A 16,285-nucleotide genomic window follows, 5' to 3' on the forward strand; every position below is an offset into this window, starting at 1 on the left:
GGAAGACACCCCTTTACCTGTACATTGGAGGATGATCCGTGTGGAGTTTTGGGACGACATCCTCGCACGCATTGCGGCTCCACTTCGTAAAAAAAACTGGAGCAGGATTCACGCTGCTGGACGACAATGCACGTCACAACCTTGTGGATACCTTTCTAGTGGATTATAGAATTAGTCAGATGGAATTTACATGTTCTCCAGACCTCAACTGCATTTAAAATTGCATGGGCCATGCTACAACAAGCGGTTTCAAATCGTCCTGTCCCACCACGGACGTTACAGGGCATCATAGATGCCGCTGTGAATGAATGAGACAATATCCTACAAGATTACTGACTATTTGGTAAGGACTGTGTCTAATCACATTCTGAAATTTTCCAATTACGAGGAGGACCAACTGGTTAATGGACTATGTGGTATGCAAGATAACAGTGAGAAGTAACTGTTGCTCTTGCAGTGGAATATTTTGCAAAGTGCTTTCGTTTCTTTTTCTTGTGTTTATCAAGCAGAAATATGTTTGTCTTCTTTATTTTTTTGTTTTCTTGTCACTATATTTGACCGAAAAAGCAAGTTTTGTTTTCCATTATGCCCAGTATTGACAATAAAGCGATATGCAATCTTTACTTTGACCATGTATATATATAATGCTTACATTAATGTTCCACACCTTCTGTATACTTATATTTCTAATTGATTTTATAAATCTGTGCATTATTATTGAAGTGGGTGTTGTAAAGGATTCTGACATACGGGTGTAGATAACGATTTATGTTATGTAACAGAATCGGACATTTTCGATGCAATACGTCCCGCTGCAGTCTCGAACATGCGGAAATTTTGTACGAAACCATAGTAGCAGTTTTTAGTCCTGCTTCGTGACAAATGCTACCATTAAATACGTAAATTCCGTCCACAGACCCTGGTGGATCCATTGGTAACGAGAGACCACTGTACCATGTTCCACCGGTGGCGTCACCGAATGCGGTACGGCGGGGCGTGGGGTCGGCACTTCGCTCTGCTGACCGTTATCAGTTTTGTGACGAGGAGAAGCCACTAGCCGGACAAGGAGCACCTCACTTGGCGGCACACTTTGTATACTTGCCGAAAATGATGGGTTTGAGAGCATCTGCTGCATTAGAAATTGTGTGAAAAAGTCCGCAGCTCGTGGTCGTGCGGTAGCGTTCTCGCTTCCCACGCCCGGGTTCCCGGGTTCGATTCCCGGCAGGGTCAGGGATTTTCTCTGCCTCGTGATGACTGGGTGTTGTGTGCTGTCCTTAGGTTTGTTAGGTTTAAGTAGTTCTGAGTTCTAGGGGACTGATGACCATAGATGTTAAGTGCCATAGTGCTCAGAGCCATTTGAACCATTTGTGTGAAAAAAATCTATTTACTAACGTCCGTTCCCCATTTGGATCTGCGTACAAAGTAGGAAATAGGTGGAATTAAAAATCCTCGAATGCTCTTGCTTATTAGCAGCCGTAGTGAATGTAGTCTTTCCTGTCAGAAATGTCACAGTTCATAGTAATAGACAGAAAGTCATCGAGTAAAACAGAAGTAATTCCGGCGATCCCTAGTGAAGTGTTATAGTCCCTCTATTGTTCCTGATCTATATTAACGACATAGGAGACAATGTGAGTAGCCGTCTTAGATTGTTTGCAGATGATTATGTCATTTACCGTCGTGTAAAGTCATTAGATGACCAAAACGAATTGCAAAATTATTTAGATAAGGTATCTACATGGTGCACAAAGTGGCAATTGAACCTGAATAAAGAAAACTGTGGAGTTATTCACAAGAGTACTAAAAGAAATCCGCTAAATTTGGATTACGCGATAGATCACACAAATCTGAACGCTGTAAATTCAAGTACATACTTAGAGGCTACAATTACGAATAGCCTAAATTGGAACGATCACATAGATAATGTTGTGGGTAGAGCAAATCAAAGACTACGTTTCATTGGCAGAACACTTCGAAGGTGCAACAGACTTACTAAAGGGACAGCTTACATCACGCTTTTCCGCCCTATTCCGGAGTATTGCCTTGCGGTGTGGGATCCGTATCAGGTGGAACTGACGCATGACATCGAAAAATCTGAAAGAGGGGTGGCTCTTTTCGTATTATCGCGAAGCAGGGGAGATAGTGCCACAGACATGATACGTGAATTGACGTGACAATCTTTAAAACAAAGGCGTTTTTCGTTGCGACGGGATCTTCTCATGAAATTTCAGTCACTATTTTTCTCCTCCGATTGCGAAAATATTCTTTTGCCACCAACCTACACAGGGAGAAATGATCGTCACGATAAAATAAGAGAAATCAGGGCTCGCACAGAAAAATTTAACTGCTCGTTCCTCCCGCGAGCCGTTCGAGAGTGGAACGGTAGAGAGACAGCTTGAAGGTGGTTCATTGAACCCTTTTCCAGGCACTTTATGGTGAGTGTCAGAGTAATCAAGTGGATGTAGATGTATCTGACACGAGTTTAATAATTCTTAACTGCACATTTGAATGCATTCAAGCTCCGGATTGCAAACGACGAAGCTAGGATACTTTCGTGATTACCTTTTCATTGATATATTGATTTCCCGTGGGTCCTACACGGAGTCGAGCATTCGCTAAATATGGCGGACATGGCGACTACTGTGACGTCACAAGTTCCTTGCGTGTGCTCCAAAACCAAGCGTTGATCCCAGAAGTGGTATCTACCCAATTCGCCTTCCGTGCAAGTGTCATCCATTCGGCCATTTCTGGAAGGTTCCAGATGCTGGTGTGGCACCTCTATAAGCGGAACACTGTTCCACCCCCAGTAGTCAGCGATTTCAACTCCGGATGACTATGAGGGAGACAAGTGCTGAAAGCTCGAGTATTTTATTTGAACTGGAGCAGCTCATAAATTTAAAAGATTTTTTGAAGCTTACCATGGGACAGAAGACACAAGTTGCATTTACACCTTTTTCATCTCCATTCACATATGCCGTGAGGAACAGTGTGTACGTTTCTGCATTAGAAACTGCGCGATATGGACTCTCGCTAAGGCATTTGACTTATACCCAGAGGGTGAGTGGGGGAGTGGGCAGCCATAAACGTACGTGCGCAAAAGGAGAGCAGTGAGAGCCGCGTGCCTTCCTCATTACTGTGGCGACCACAGAGAAGAAAGTGAGGCTGGGGTCGGCCAGCGGCCACAATGGCGACGCGGGTTTCTGTCCAATTTCCGGGTGCGGAAGCGGCGGCCTCCTTATTTCTCGGCGGCGGCAGCCAATCAGCTGGCCGTCCCTCGCCTCCCTGGCGGCCACCCAGCTCCGCGCAGTAATTTGGCGCCGCGGTCCGACGTCACCGCCACCCTCATCTCTGCCTACGCGATTCTCTACGTTACTCTCTGTCCAGAACGACTAAGACTCGCTGTGAACCGACATTTGATTCCGTTGTGCTTTTGATTTTGATCTCTCTATCGGTATGTGAGTATTAATTCATTCAGTGCCAGGCAGAGCGATGACTTTATTTAGGTTGTCTAGTTTCTAAGGTTCAATCAGTTCCTCTTTATTACGCTGCGACACCATAATTATATTTTTATTGGGGAGTCTTATATGCAGGGTGTATAGGATATACGTGCGAATAAAGAGGAACTGATTGAACCTTAGAAACTAGACAACCTAAATAAAGTTATCGCTCTGCCTGGCACTGAGTGAATTAATACTCACATACCGATAGAGAGATCAAGATCAAAAGTGCAATGGAATCAAATGTCGGTTCACAGCGAGTCTTAGTCGTTCTGGACAGAGAGTAACGTAGAGAATCGCGTAGGTAGAGATGAGGGTGGCGGTGACGTTTGCAGCGCCTTAATATGTACACACATCGGTGTGTTGGTAGCTTTTTCTCTGCATCAAATGGTCTTCCCACAAACATGTCACAAACCTTAAGACCTGATGTTTTCTGAATGGTCGTAACTGCACCACTAAGTGGACAATGTTTGTCAGTATAGGTTGACCGTTTTGCATCCATGCATCCACGCATCAACACCTGTCCTGCTGCTCATGGAAAATAGACATTAATGGCTTACTCTTACCAACCATCCCTAGACGGTCAATACCGCGGTTCGATCGCATCCGCATCGTTAATTTGTGCCAGGAAGGGCTCTCAACAAGGGAAGTGTCCAGGCACATCGGAGTGAACCAAAGAAATGCTTCTCCGACATGTAGGAGATACAGGGACACAGGAGATGCCGGTAACATGCCTCGCTCAGGCCGCAAAGGGCTACTACTGCCGTAGATGACCATCACCTACGCATTATGGCTCGGAGGAACCATGACAGCAACGCCACCGTGTTGAATAATGCTTTCCGTGCATCCACAGAACGTCGTGTTACGAGTCAAATTGTGCGCAATAGGCTGCATGATGCGCAACTTCACTCCCAGCGTCCATGTCGATCTTTGCAACCACGACACCATGCAGCGCGATACAAATTCAAATGTTCAAATGTGTGTGAAATCTTACGGGACTCAACTGTTAAGGTCATCAGTCCCTAAGCTTACACACTACTTAACCTAAATTATCGTAAGGACAAACACACACACATCCATGCCCGAGGGAGGACTCAAACCTCCGCCGGGACCAGCCGCCTGAGACCGCTCGGCTAATCCCGCGCGGCAGGCGCGGTACAGATGCGCCCAACAACATGACGAATGGACCGCTCAGGACTGGGATCACTTTCTCTTCACCAATGAGTGCCGCATATGCCTTCAGCCAGACAATCGACGGAGAGGTTTTTAGCGGCAAATCTATCAGACTGAACGCCTTAGACACACTGTCCACAGAGTGCAGCAAGGCGGATGTTGCCTGCTGTTTTGCGTTGGCATTATGTGGGGCCGACGTACGCCACAGGTGGTCATGGAAGGCGCCGTAACGACTCTACAATACGTGAATACCATCCTCCGACCGATAGTGCAACCATATCGGCAGCATACTGGCGAGGCATTCCTCCTCATGGACGACTATTCGCACACCCATAGTGCAAATCTTGTGAATGTCTTCCTTCAGGATAACGACATAGCTCGACTAGAGCCGCCAGCATGTTCTCCAGACATGAGCCCTATCGGAGATGCCTGGGGTAGACTGGAAAGTGCTATTTATGGACGACGTGACCTACCAACCACTCTGAGGGAGCTACGCCGAATCGTCGTTGAGGAGTGGGATAATCTGGACCAACAGTGCCTTGATGAACCTGTAGATAGTATGCCAAGACGCATACAGGCATGCATCAATGAAAGAAGACGTGCTACTGGGTATTAGAGATACAGGAGTGTGCAGCAGTCTGGACCACCACCTCTGAAGGTCTCGCTGTATGGTGGTACAACATACAATGTGTGGTTTTCATGAGCAATAAAAAGGGCTGAAACGATGTTTATGTTTATCTCTGTTCCAATTTTCTGTACAGGTTCCGGAACTCTCGGAACCGAGGTGATGCAAAACTTTTTTGATGTGTGTATTTGACGTTGAACGAGGGCAGGTTGTGATGCCCCGGAGGCTCGGTACCTTCATTTCGGAAACTGCACAACTTGTTGGGTGTTAGAGGAGTGCTGTGGTGAATGTCTTCAACACGTGGGGAAACCAAGGTGAAACCAATTCCACTAGTTGTGGGATTGGGCGGCAACTCATTATTACAGACATCGGATATCGGATGTTGAACGCTGCGCAGACTCGTAAAACAGGATAGCTGCGAACTGGGGTGGAACTAATATCAGACTTTAATGCTGGCCAGAGTACAAGTGCCTCTAAACACGCAGTGTACCGAATGCTCCTAACGATGGATCTCCGCTGCCGACGTCCCATGCTTGTGTCAATGTTAACACCACGAAATCGGCAGCTAGGAATGAAGTGGGCACGTGACTATGGGCACAGTGGCAGAGCGTTCATGGTCTGATGAATCCCGATACCTTCTTCATCATGCCGAATGGAGGCGCGAGTTCGTCGTCTTCCAGGGAATAGTTCCTTGGTACCTATATGGCGGGAAGGAGACAAACTGGCGGCGGCTCCATTATGCTCTGGGGAACATTCATGTGGGAAACCATGGGTCCGGTGGAGTTCGTGAAAGGCACCATGACGTCCAAGGAATAACCTACACTGGTTTCAGACCACATACACCCGTTCATGACGGTCATGTTACCCTATGGAATTGACGTTTTTCAAGTAGATAATGTGCATGACACAGGGCCAGAAGCGTGACGGGGTGGTTCAAGGAACGCACTGTCATGTTCCAATTGATGTGCTGGGTCACCAGCTCGCCAGATCTGATCCCAATCAAACGCATTTGGGATACGATTCAACGTGGCGTCAGAACTCATCACCCTCTCCCCTGAATTTACGGAAATTAGGTGACTTGTGTGTGCAGATATGGTTCCAACTCCGTCCGGCGACCTCCCAAGGTAGCGGACGCCCCAGTGTGAGTGAAGTTAATGTGGAACTCGAAATAGCTCCAATGACAGTGTGGGAAGTCCTGCGACAGTAGCTGTCTATGAATCCATTCAAATTGGTGCTAGTGCAGAAGCTCAATGACGACGACAAAGACAAGCGCTTTGAGTTTTGTTCGCAGTTGCAACAATTGAATGAGGATGGGAATGGCATTGTTGATCGCTTAATTTTTAGCGACGAAGCCACTTTTCACACAAATGGAAAAGTGAACAGGCATAACTGTCGAATCTGGGGTACAAAACACTCACACGAATGCGTTGAACTTGAGCATGATTCCCAAAACGGTAAATGTTTTTTGCTCCTTGTCTCGTCGAAAACTCTACAGGGCATGCTTCTTCGCCGACAGCACTATCACTGGACATACCTACTCTTTCAGCAGGATGAGGCTCCATCCCATTTTCATCGTGAAGTTCGTGGGTACCTGAACATGGAACTGCCACATCGATGGATCGGCCGTGCTACAGAAGGGGACAGCTGTTTCATGAAATGGCATCCCTAACCACAATATCTCACTCCGTGTAACTTTTTTCTGTGGGGACACATTAAAGATCTGGTGTATGTACCGCCTCTACCACGAGATGTAGCAGAGCCCCGGGAGAGAATACGGGAAGCGACTGCCACAGTCGGCGATGCCATGATGGGACGGGTATGGCAAGAATTCGATTACCGTGTTGACGTCTGCCGGGCCACTCATGGTTCGCTTATCAGATGTTTGTAAAAAGCTTCTCCTCAAAATGCAATATGTATGACATCTGTACAATGTTTAATTCTTGTGCAATAAATAATTGAAAGTGTTCGCAGACTTCATGTACATCCTGTATGTTGCACATAGTGTTAGTAGCAAAGAATTAAACAATTTAAACCACATGCATGATGCTGCAGTTTTTCGCACATGTAATTGTTTATGACGTCATATCTCCTGAACTATGATAGATAGGTGATTCTTTCCCTGCCAGCGATTGTTGCCTGACAGTAAGGGATACCTGTATCAAGTTTGGCTGAAATCGGTCCTGTAGTTTAGGAGATGTGGATGGCTAGTATCATACGGAATCCAGAATTATTTCTCCTCTTTCCATTGTGGACACACCTCAACCTGCATTATTGTTTTACTTCATCCGTGTGTTTACATTTGTGGTTTACTTTCTAGGAGGTTTGATAGAAACTGGTTATTAACAGAAAGAGGCATTTCCCTTAAGAGTCTCGGCCAGATTCACTTTAAGATCTCCATTGCATTTATTAAAAGAAAAACAAAAATTAGGCAATATTTATATTAATTTTCAGCTTATTAACTATTATCGCAATTAACTTTAACATCACAATTAATACTACACCAAGCCTGACATTCAAAGCTACATAACACGGACATCATAAGGTCTCAGAAATGAACTTACTGGGTTCTAACTTCCAGCATCTATGACACTTTAGTTGAGATAAAAGTTCTTGCCTCAGGCAATGTCAGTGTCTGGCGCTAAGTTCTTATGTAAGGACCGAACGTAACCGTCTGTACCTACTTCTTAGCGCTTCCAGTACTTGACTTCTGGCGTGGAATGCCGTACAGGCTTTGGCCTCTGGTAAGTTCGTTTTTCAACTCTGTGTGTAACGGCAATGCCATGTGGTTCGGTGTTTGAGCGTAACGACCGCTATCTTCCCAGCACACAGAGCCCATGCGACATTCTACAACAACGTGAAGTTTACAAGCGTTTGGCAGAAGTAACGAGACTGGTGACCACTGCATTTCTCCAAAAAAATCTGTGAAATTCTTTTGAAATATCATCCACTTTGTAACACTACGCTACTGCGCACGATACTTATTAAAGCCTGTACTATGGTAAGTTGACGGGCTTCACCTTATAATAAAGGATTTTGGTATATATGTTGAACGCGTGTACATGAATGGAGGCAAAATCAGACTTCCACCCACTCAGTAACAACAATGATACGTCAAGCAAGTCTGATGTGCAACCACACGTTAGGACGGACAAGAAACAACACAGCAGATGCTACCAAATTGATAATAATACGGTCGCGAGCCTAATTAGGCATTAACTGAGTTTCTTCCCAGTACAAGTTGATGTACGTTCATACAAAACATCACGTAATAGCACTGCATAATATGGTAAATTTTAGAACCAGAAAATCTACTGAACTAATAATTTCACTTTCTGTACTAATATGAACAAGCCATAAATACACAACAATACCTATAATGTTTACTACAAACTTCGTACTGTCTACTGATCTGATTAAAATCTGGCATAGGTTACCGTAGAAATAGTACTTTCGAAACATACATACAATGTCAATTTTGAAAAAGGTAAAACACTAATAAATTTTGGTTTTATATTGACTTTAACTTTGCTGGTCAAATCAGTTCAGTACACTTCAGAATTTAAATGAATAGAAAAGAAAAAAAAGGGGGGGGGGGGGGGGGGGGGAAGGAACCCTGAAACTGTTATGATCACTGTACTGAAATTTTTGATTATCGAAATCGTTAAGCACTCAAGATTTCCAATATATGAGTTACTACTCTTTTTGTCTTATTTCTTGCTTATTTAACTACCATTATTTTTGTCTCAAATTGACTAAACTTCATTACTAAACCAATTTCAAAATTGTCTTCCAACTTTGTCAGACCTATATTATTTGCCTATATATTCATTAACAACAAAGTTCTTTAAACATCATTCTAACATAGATAGGTCTGCAGGTAATTATTATTGACATAAACTTTAAACCTTCATTTCGGGACACTCGGATTGCACAGCATGTGGAAAGGACCCTGTCTAGGTTAGTGATGAGGATAATTAAATGATAGGACAGTTCTGGTAAAAGTTAAGTTGTTATTGAACAGTCAGGAACAAAAGTAACACTTGTCCGCACGAATACAGTACTAAAAGTTTCAACCTGTTCGTATCGATGCGGCGGTAGGCGGGCGGCGAGATGGCGAAGCGCAGAGCACACATACAATCACAGCTATGGCTCTTGATGTATCGGCACTTTACTTCTTCATAGCGTCGCAATATTTTTCCATTTAGTGCCTATGGAATATTGCCATGCTGTATAGGCGTCGGAAAGGGCACATCCGAGGCTCAACGACATCACGTTTTCCAGGAGAGCCTCCTCGATCCAGAACGTGTTTTTCAGACCGATGCCCAACTCCGACTACTACTGCTGAGCCCGTTATGCCGTGCCGCGCCCGTGTGCATTTTCCCGCGCTCGCCTGCCATCCACCTTTTACCGCTCCCCTACAGACTGGGTATTCACCAAAGGTTTTGCACTCCACATATCCTAATACATTGCCTACGTATGGACCAGGCGCACAATTACAGCTTTAACATCTTACAACAGTTTCAACATTTCTTACATTTCCATTTTGTTATAATATTGCTTGCAATTTGACATAAACATTAATATTCACATCGAAAATTGTTTACAGTTCCTTTAACATAATGGCATGAAACAAAAAAGAAATGAAATCAGAACATCGATTATACTAATTTATCGAAAAACAGAAGCAAAAATTATTATATGTACAATAGTATAACGTTGTTGTTGTTACAACTTCCATTAGCTTCCATTATATTTCTGCAGAATTCTGCATTCGAACGTTACAGAGATGTCACTGGTTAGAGATGATTCTCTGCCACAGGCAGACGGAAACACGCTCGTGACGTGTTGTATCGTAGCCATTAGTTTGTAATACTTATTTTCGAAGTATCGTTTGGATCAGGCTACTACAGACCCGTTAAAATTACTTGATAGTTGACGTCTGTCACTTGCCGCTACAGTGTTGCAACATCGGCTGCCAGATACCGCTCTATTGTAGGTGACAAACAAACATGGCCAATCACTTTACTAGCGCTGTTAATGTGTAAGGCGAAGCAGTGCTGGAAGCGGCCGCCTCGAGGTATGACAGAAATGCGAGAGGCTCTGTCGACAGCTTATTTCAAGTGACCAATGACTGAACAGCTGCAGACGACGCGTTTTGTAGCCACGAATTAAAAACCTGTGTCCTAACCTAACTATAACCTCGTGATGTGCAATATACGGGAGAAAACGGCAGTCAACAATCCGTAGCAAAACTAAAAACACGATCGCTTTGTTAACGGCGATTAAAGCTAACCTCTAATAGCGAACACAGAAAAATTTCAGTTTCAGAGCTAAAAGCACACTGTAATTTCTCGCTATCATTAGGTACCTGAAACCATTAGCAGACTGCACAAGTTACTGCATTTCCAGCCGATGAGCAGTCCAGGTTGGAACTCGATTGTACGTTATTCCCAACACAGACAGATTCCCAACGAAAAAAAAGATCGGAAGAAAAATAAAGAAAAGAAAAAAGTCAGTACGATTATGTAACGTCGCAGCAAGGTATCTGAAGAAGAATAAAATTACATTCAAACCAAGTAACTGAATAAATAATAATAATGAGAGTCACTGATTAGATTTATAAATAAAAAAAAATCATCTTTTCATACTACGAGATTTAAGCCTACAACATTTTATACGTCAGGTTTATATGCTAACCACTGTGCTACGACACTACACTGCGCTTATGAACATTATATATATATATATATATATATATATATATATATATATATATATATATATACGACTCTGTTGGCCCATACGGAACGATGAATCGCAGCCTTCCATAACACGGCATCCCGCAATGTCGTGCGAAGCTTATGTAACTAAAGCCCATCTCTGTAATTGTAATAACTGTTTATATGACGCTGATTCATGTCTTGTGCGAAAGGATCCAATAGTTTTCGGTTAGTGCTGTGTACGATACGAGTGTATTTTGTTAGCGCAATTGCGTATGTTATGTTGTTTTAGGTGTGGTTACCATGTGTTATCATGAGATCGACAGGAAGTGCAAAATGGCTAAGCAGGGATGGTTACAGGACAAATGTAAGGATGTAGAGGCGCATATCACTAAGGGTAAGATAGATACTGCCTACAGGAAAATTAAAGATATCTTTGGAGAAAAGAGAGCCACTTGCATGAATATCTAGAGCTCAGATGGGAGCCCAGTTCTAAGCAAAGAGGGGAAAGCAGAAAGGTGGAAGGAGTATATAGAGGATCTATACAACGGCGATGTTCTTGAGGACGATATTATAGAAATGGAAGAGAATGTAGACGAAGATGAAATAGGAGATATGATACTGCGTGAAGAGTTTGACAGAGCACTGAAAGACCTAAGTCGAAACAAGGCCCCGGGAGTTCCATTAGAACTACTGACAGCCTTGGGAGAACCAGGCCTAACAAAACTCTATCATCTAGTGAGCAAGATGTATGAGACAGGCGAAATACCCTCAGACATCAAGAAGAATATAATAATACCAATCCCAAAGAAAGCAGGCGTTGACAGATGTGAAAATTACCGAACTATCAGTTTAATAAGCCACGGCTGAAAAATACTAACAGTACTTCTTTACAGACGAATGGAAAAACTGGTAGAAGCCGACCTCGGGGATGATCAGTTTGGATTCCGTAGAAATGTTGGAACACGTGAGGCAGTACTGACCCTACGACGTACCTTAGAAAATAGATTAAGGAAAGGTAAACCTACATATCTATCTTTTGTAGACTTACAGAAAGCTTTTGACAATGTTGACTGGAATACTCACAAATTCTGAAGGTGGCAGGGGTAAAATACAGGGAGCGAAAGGCTATTGACAGTTTTTACAGAAACCAGATGGCAGTTATAAGAGTTGAGGGGAATGAAAGGGAAGCAGTGATTGGGAAGGGAGTGAGACAGGGTTGTAGCCTATCCCCGATGTTAATCAATCTGTATATTGAGCAAGCAGAAAGAAAACAAAATAAATACTCGGAGTAGGAATTATAATCCATGGAGAAGAAATAAAAACTTTGAGGTTCGCCGACGACATTGTAATTCTGTCAGAGACAGCAAAGGACCTGGAAGAGCAGTTGAACGGAATGGACAGTGTCTTGAAAGGAGGGTATAAGATGAACACCAACAAAAGCAAAACAAGGATAATGGAATGTAGTCGAATTAAGTCGGGTGATGCTGTGGGAATTAGATTGGGAAATGAGACACTTAAAGTAGTAAAGGAGTTTTGTTACTTGGGGAGCAAAATAACTGATTATGGTCGAAGTAGAGAGGATATAAAATGTAGACTAGCAATGGCATGGAAAGCGTTTCTGAAGAAGAGAAATTTGTTAACATCGAATATAGATTTAAGTGTCAGGAAGTCGTTTCTGAAAGTATTTGTATGGAGTGTAGCCATGTATGGAAGTGAAACATGGACGATAAATAGTTTGGACAAGAAGAGAATGGAAGCTTTCGAAACGTGGTTCTACAGATGAATGCTGAAGATTAGATGGGTAGATCACATAACTAATGAAGAGGTATTGAATAGAATTGGAGAGAAGAGAAATTTGTGGCACAACTTGACTAGAAGAAGGGATAGGTTGGTAGGGCATATTCTGAGGCATCAAGGGATGACCAATTTAGTATAGGAGGGCAATGTGGAGGGTAAAAATAGTAGAGGGAGACTAAGAGATGATTACACTAAACAGTTTCAGAAGGATGTAGGTTGCAGTAGGTACTCGGAGATGAAGAAGCTTGCACAGGATTGAGTAGCATGGAGAGCTGCATCAAACCAGTCTCTGGACTGAAGACCACAACGACAACAACAACCATGTGTGATGAAATACGAAATAAAAGAGCCAGGCCCAGGATTGGGTATCTAAACACATGAAGAAAGAAAGCCAGACAAGGAATTGGAAGTGTTCTGACCAATTGTTGTGGCAATTTGGCAACGGGAATGATTCGGGCAGGATGTTGACCACCTGATTAGAGGAAAGCAGCTCCAATGTGAGAAGTTTCAAGTATGAAATTATTTCAATCAGTCTATAGTTTGTAGTATAACCTTTGCGGCACTAACTGTTCCAGGCACTGAACGTCCAAAAAGAGAATATGAGATATGAGTGATTGTTGCAAGCAGCTGACGAAAAGACGGCTGAAATTGTGTTAACTCTGACGATCAAGATAATGGCTTCAATTTCGTTTCCTTGGTAAGAGTCTAACAGCAATGTTTCCACAAGACGTTTTACTGTGAGTTTACTGGTGTTCTGTTGCTGAATGTTGATAGAAAATTTATCAATTAATTTCCACAACCAAAACTGCTGTTTTGTCCTTGAAACAAAAAAAAAAGTTTCAATCATACAGAAATATGTGTCCCCACTTTGCGGAAATCATAATTCCAAATCTTGAACTGCTTATGATATTAGCTTTCCACGATACATAACAAAAACTGTAAACGACATTAAACTTACTTCGTTTGTGCCAGTGCATAAAAATGTATTCCGCACAATGGTTAGGTCGCCTCATGTGTCATTTACATTACGGAACGTCTGAGTACCACTGCTGATAATTTTCTCAGAAATCATCGCTATTCGTCTAATTATAGGTATGTTGTTGTTGTTGCCTTCAGTCCAAAGAATGGTTTGATGCAGCTCTCCATGCTACCCAATTACTGTGCAAGCATCTTCATTCCGAATACCTACTGTAACCTACATGCATCTGAATCTTCTTACTGTATTCATCTCTTGGTCTCCCTCTACGATTTTTACACCCCACGCTTCTCTCCAGTACTAAACTAGTGATCCCTTGATGCCTCTGAATGTGTCCTATCAACCGAGCCCTTCTTTTAGTCAGATTGTACCAAAAATTTATCTTCTCTCCAATCCTATTCAGTAACTCCTCATTAGTTACGTATTCTACCCATCTAATCTTCAGCATTCTTCTATTGCGTCACATTTCAGAAGCTTCTATTCTCTTCTTGCCTAAAGTGTTTAATGTCCATGTTTCACTTTCGTACATGGCTACACTTCATAGAAATACTTTCATAAAGGACTTCCTAACACTTAGATCTGTAATCGATATTGACAAATTTCTCTTTTTCAGAAATATTTTTCTTGCCATAGCCAGTCTTCATTTTATATGCTCCCTACTTCGACCGTCATCAGTTACTTTGCTTCCCAAACGGCAAAACTCATTTACTACTTCAAGTGTCTCATTTCCTAATCTATTTTCACCCGCATCACCTGATCCACCAAAGACTGAATCATTTAATTGCTGAAATCGAAAAAAAAAAAAAAAAAACGTCGTATGAACGCTGTAAATGTTGTGTTCTGTTACCTTTATTCTTCTTCCTTTATCGTCATCACCTTCTTCGTCATGGGTTGTTGGACTGCAAGTACCTTCATGTTAGGAGCAATCTTCGAAGCGCCCGCCGTGACGCTGGTAATCTCTGAGGCCATGAAGCTGGACAATAAAGCGGTCCGAACTCGGCGACGCAGAACACGTCCCGGAAAGCCCGGCCCGGATAGCGTCGTAAGCGGTCGTCACGGCTTATCGCCGCCGCAGGCGGAGCTCTAGACACCCATAAAAAGCCGCCGCCCGTGTCGCAGGGGCGCAAAGTGTTTTGCGTTTCCGCACGCAGCGGTCGTGCATCCTAAGCACACAATGCGTACTCGTCAAAAGGACCCCTTCTCTGTTTACGGGAGACTGGGGTAATATCAGTCAGATAAATAACAATATATTTTTATGATACTGCTTAATCTTCATAAATAATGTATTTATTACATAATTTTTTAAATTTCATTAAACTGATTATTGTAAGTGTAAAAAATATCTTCATAAATGTAATTTGTGGAGGGAGCCCCTGCCTCGATTACAGTAGCAGGTTGAAATGGATATACCTTCCATTAGTTGAGAGCTGCATCACGCCAGGCTTCGGACTGAAGACCACAGCAAGGGCACAGGGGAGCAGACGCAGGACTGTTGCATCGCCGCTCATGGCAAGGTGCCAGATGAGGTGGTTTGCCGTTGCCTTGCTCCGACCTGTTATGAAGTGTTAAGTGTATGACTGCGTCGTGTGGGTGACTGTGATGAGTGCTTGACAAGTGTAGTACCGGTTTTACGTTGCTATGGGTGAAGGGAAAGGAGAGGGTGAAACTCGGTGCCGGCACAAAGCCTTCTCGTCTCGAGAAGCACGAAATGGGCCGCCGAGCTTAACGTCCCCATCTACCACGGGGCTGACCATCAACAGTCTCGCATGCTCCAACTTCATGAAACACTGAGGAGAAATTTGGGATTTTATCCAGGACATCGTTGTATAGACGTGACCAGAAACTTTACGCTAGCACCTCTCCTCTCCTTGCTGGCCAAATACTGGTTCAAATGGTTCTAAGCACTATGGGACTGAGGTCATCAGACCGCTAGACTTAGAGCTACTTAAACCTATCTAACCTAAGGACATCACACACATTCATGCCCCTGGCAGGATTCGAACCTGCGACCATAGCAGCAGCGCGGTTCCAGACAAGCGCTTAGAATCGCTCGGCCACAGCGGCCGGCCCAAATACTGGCAGCGAAGATTTCGCCAACCGTCAGGACTGGAACCGGCTTACCTCCGAGTTGAATGTCACCCTACAAGCATGAGTTAGCGACTTCGGTTACGGGGTCGGGCTGAACCACAAGAAAGGCATCCTAATAATAATTTTGCCACTGTTTGTGACGATCCAGGTACCCAAAACACAATGTAGGATGTACAATTAGAATTTTATGTAGAGAAAGGTAATATAGCAGAACCGTCCTATGCAAATGATAATTCATTGCAAACTGAGAACTAAATACACTGCACAACACAATAAAATAGGCACTTTTTCGAAACACACTAACTGACTTCCATTGTGAAGCAGAAGTTTGAAATTTAGCTTAGAGGAGCGTGAAGCCTGATGCAAAAGCATGGCGCTAAACGACGCCACGCGCGGGCTCGGTGACGGT

The 16,285-nt window shown here is 43.4% G+C and overlaps 1 protein-coding gene across 1 annotated transcript in view; it reads left to right on the forward strand.

Moving 5' to 3' along the window:
• LOC124594377 (adenylate cyclase type 3) overlaps positions 1–16,285 on the forward strand; it is a 686,894-nt gene that overhangs the window by 135,920 nt on the left and 534,689 nt on the right. The window lies entirely within an intron of this gene.

This window comes from Schistocerca americana, chromosome 2 (assembly GCF_021461395.2).
Source record: "Schistocerca americana isolate TAMUIC-IGC-003095 chromosome 2, iqSchAmer2.1, whole genome shotgun sequence".
In the NCBI taxonomy this organism is placed as follows: domain Eukaryota; kingdom Metazoa; phylum Arthropoda; class Insecta; order Orthoptera; family Acrididae; genus Schistocerca; species Schistocerca americana.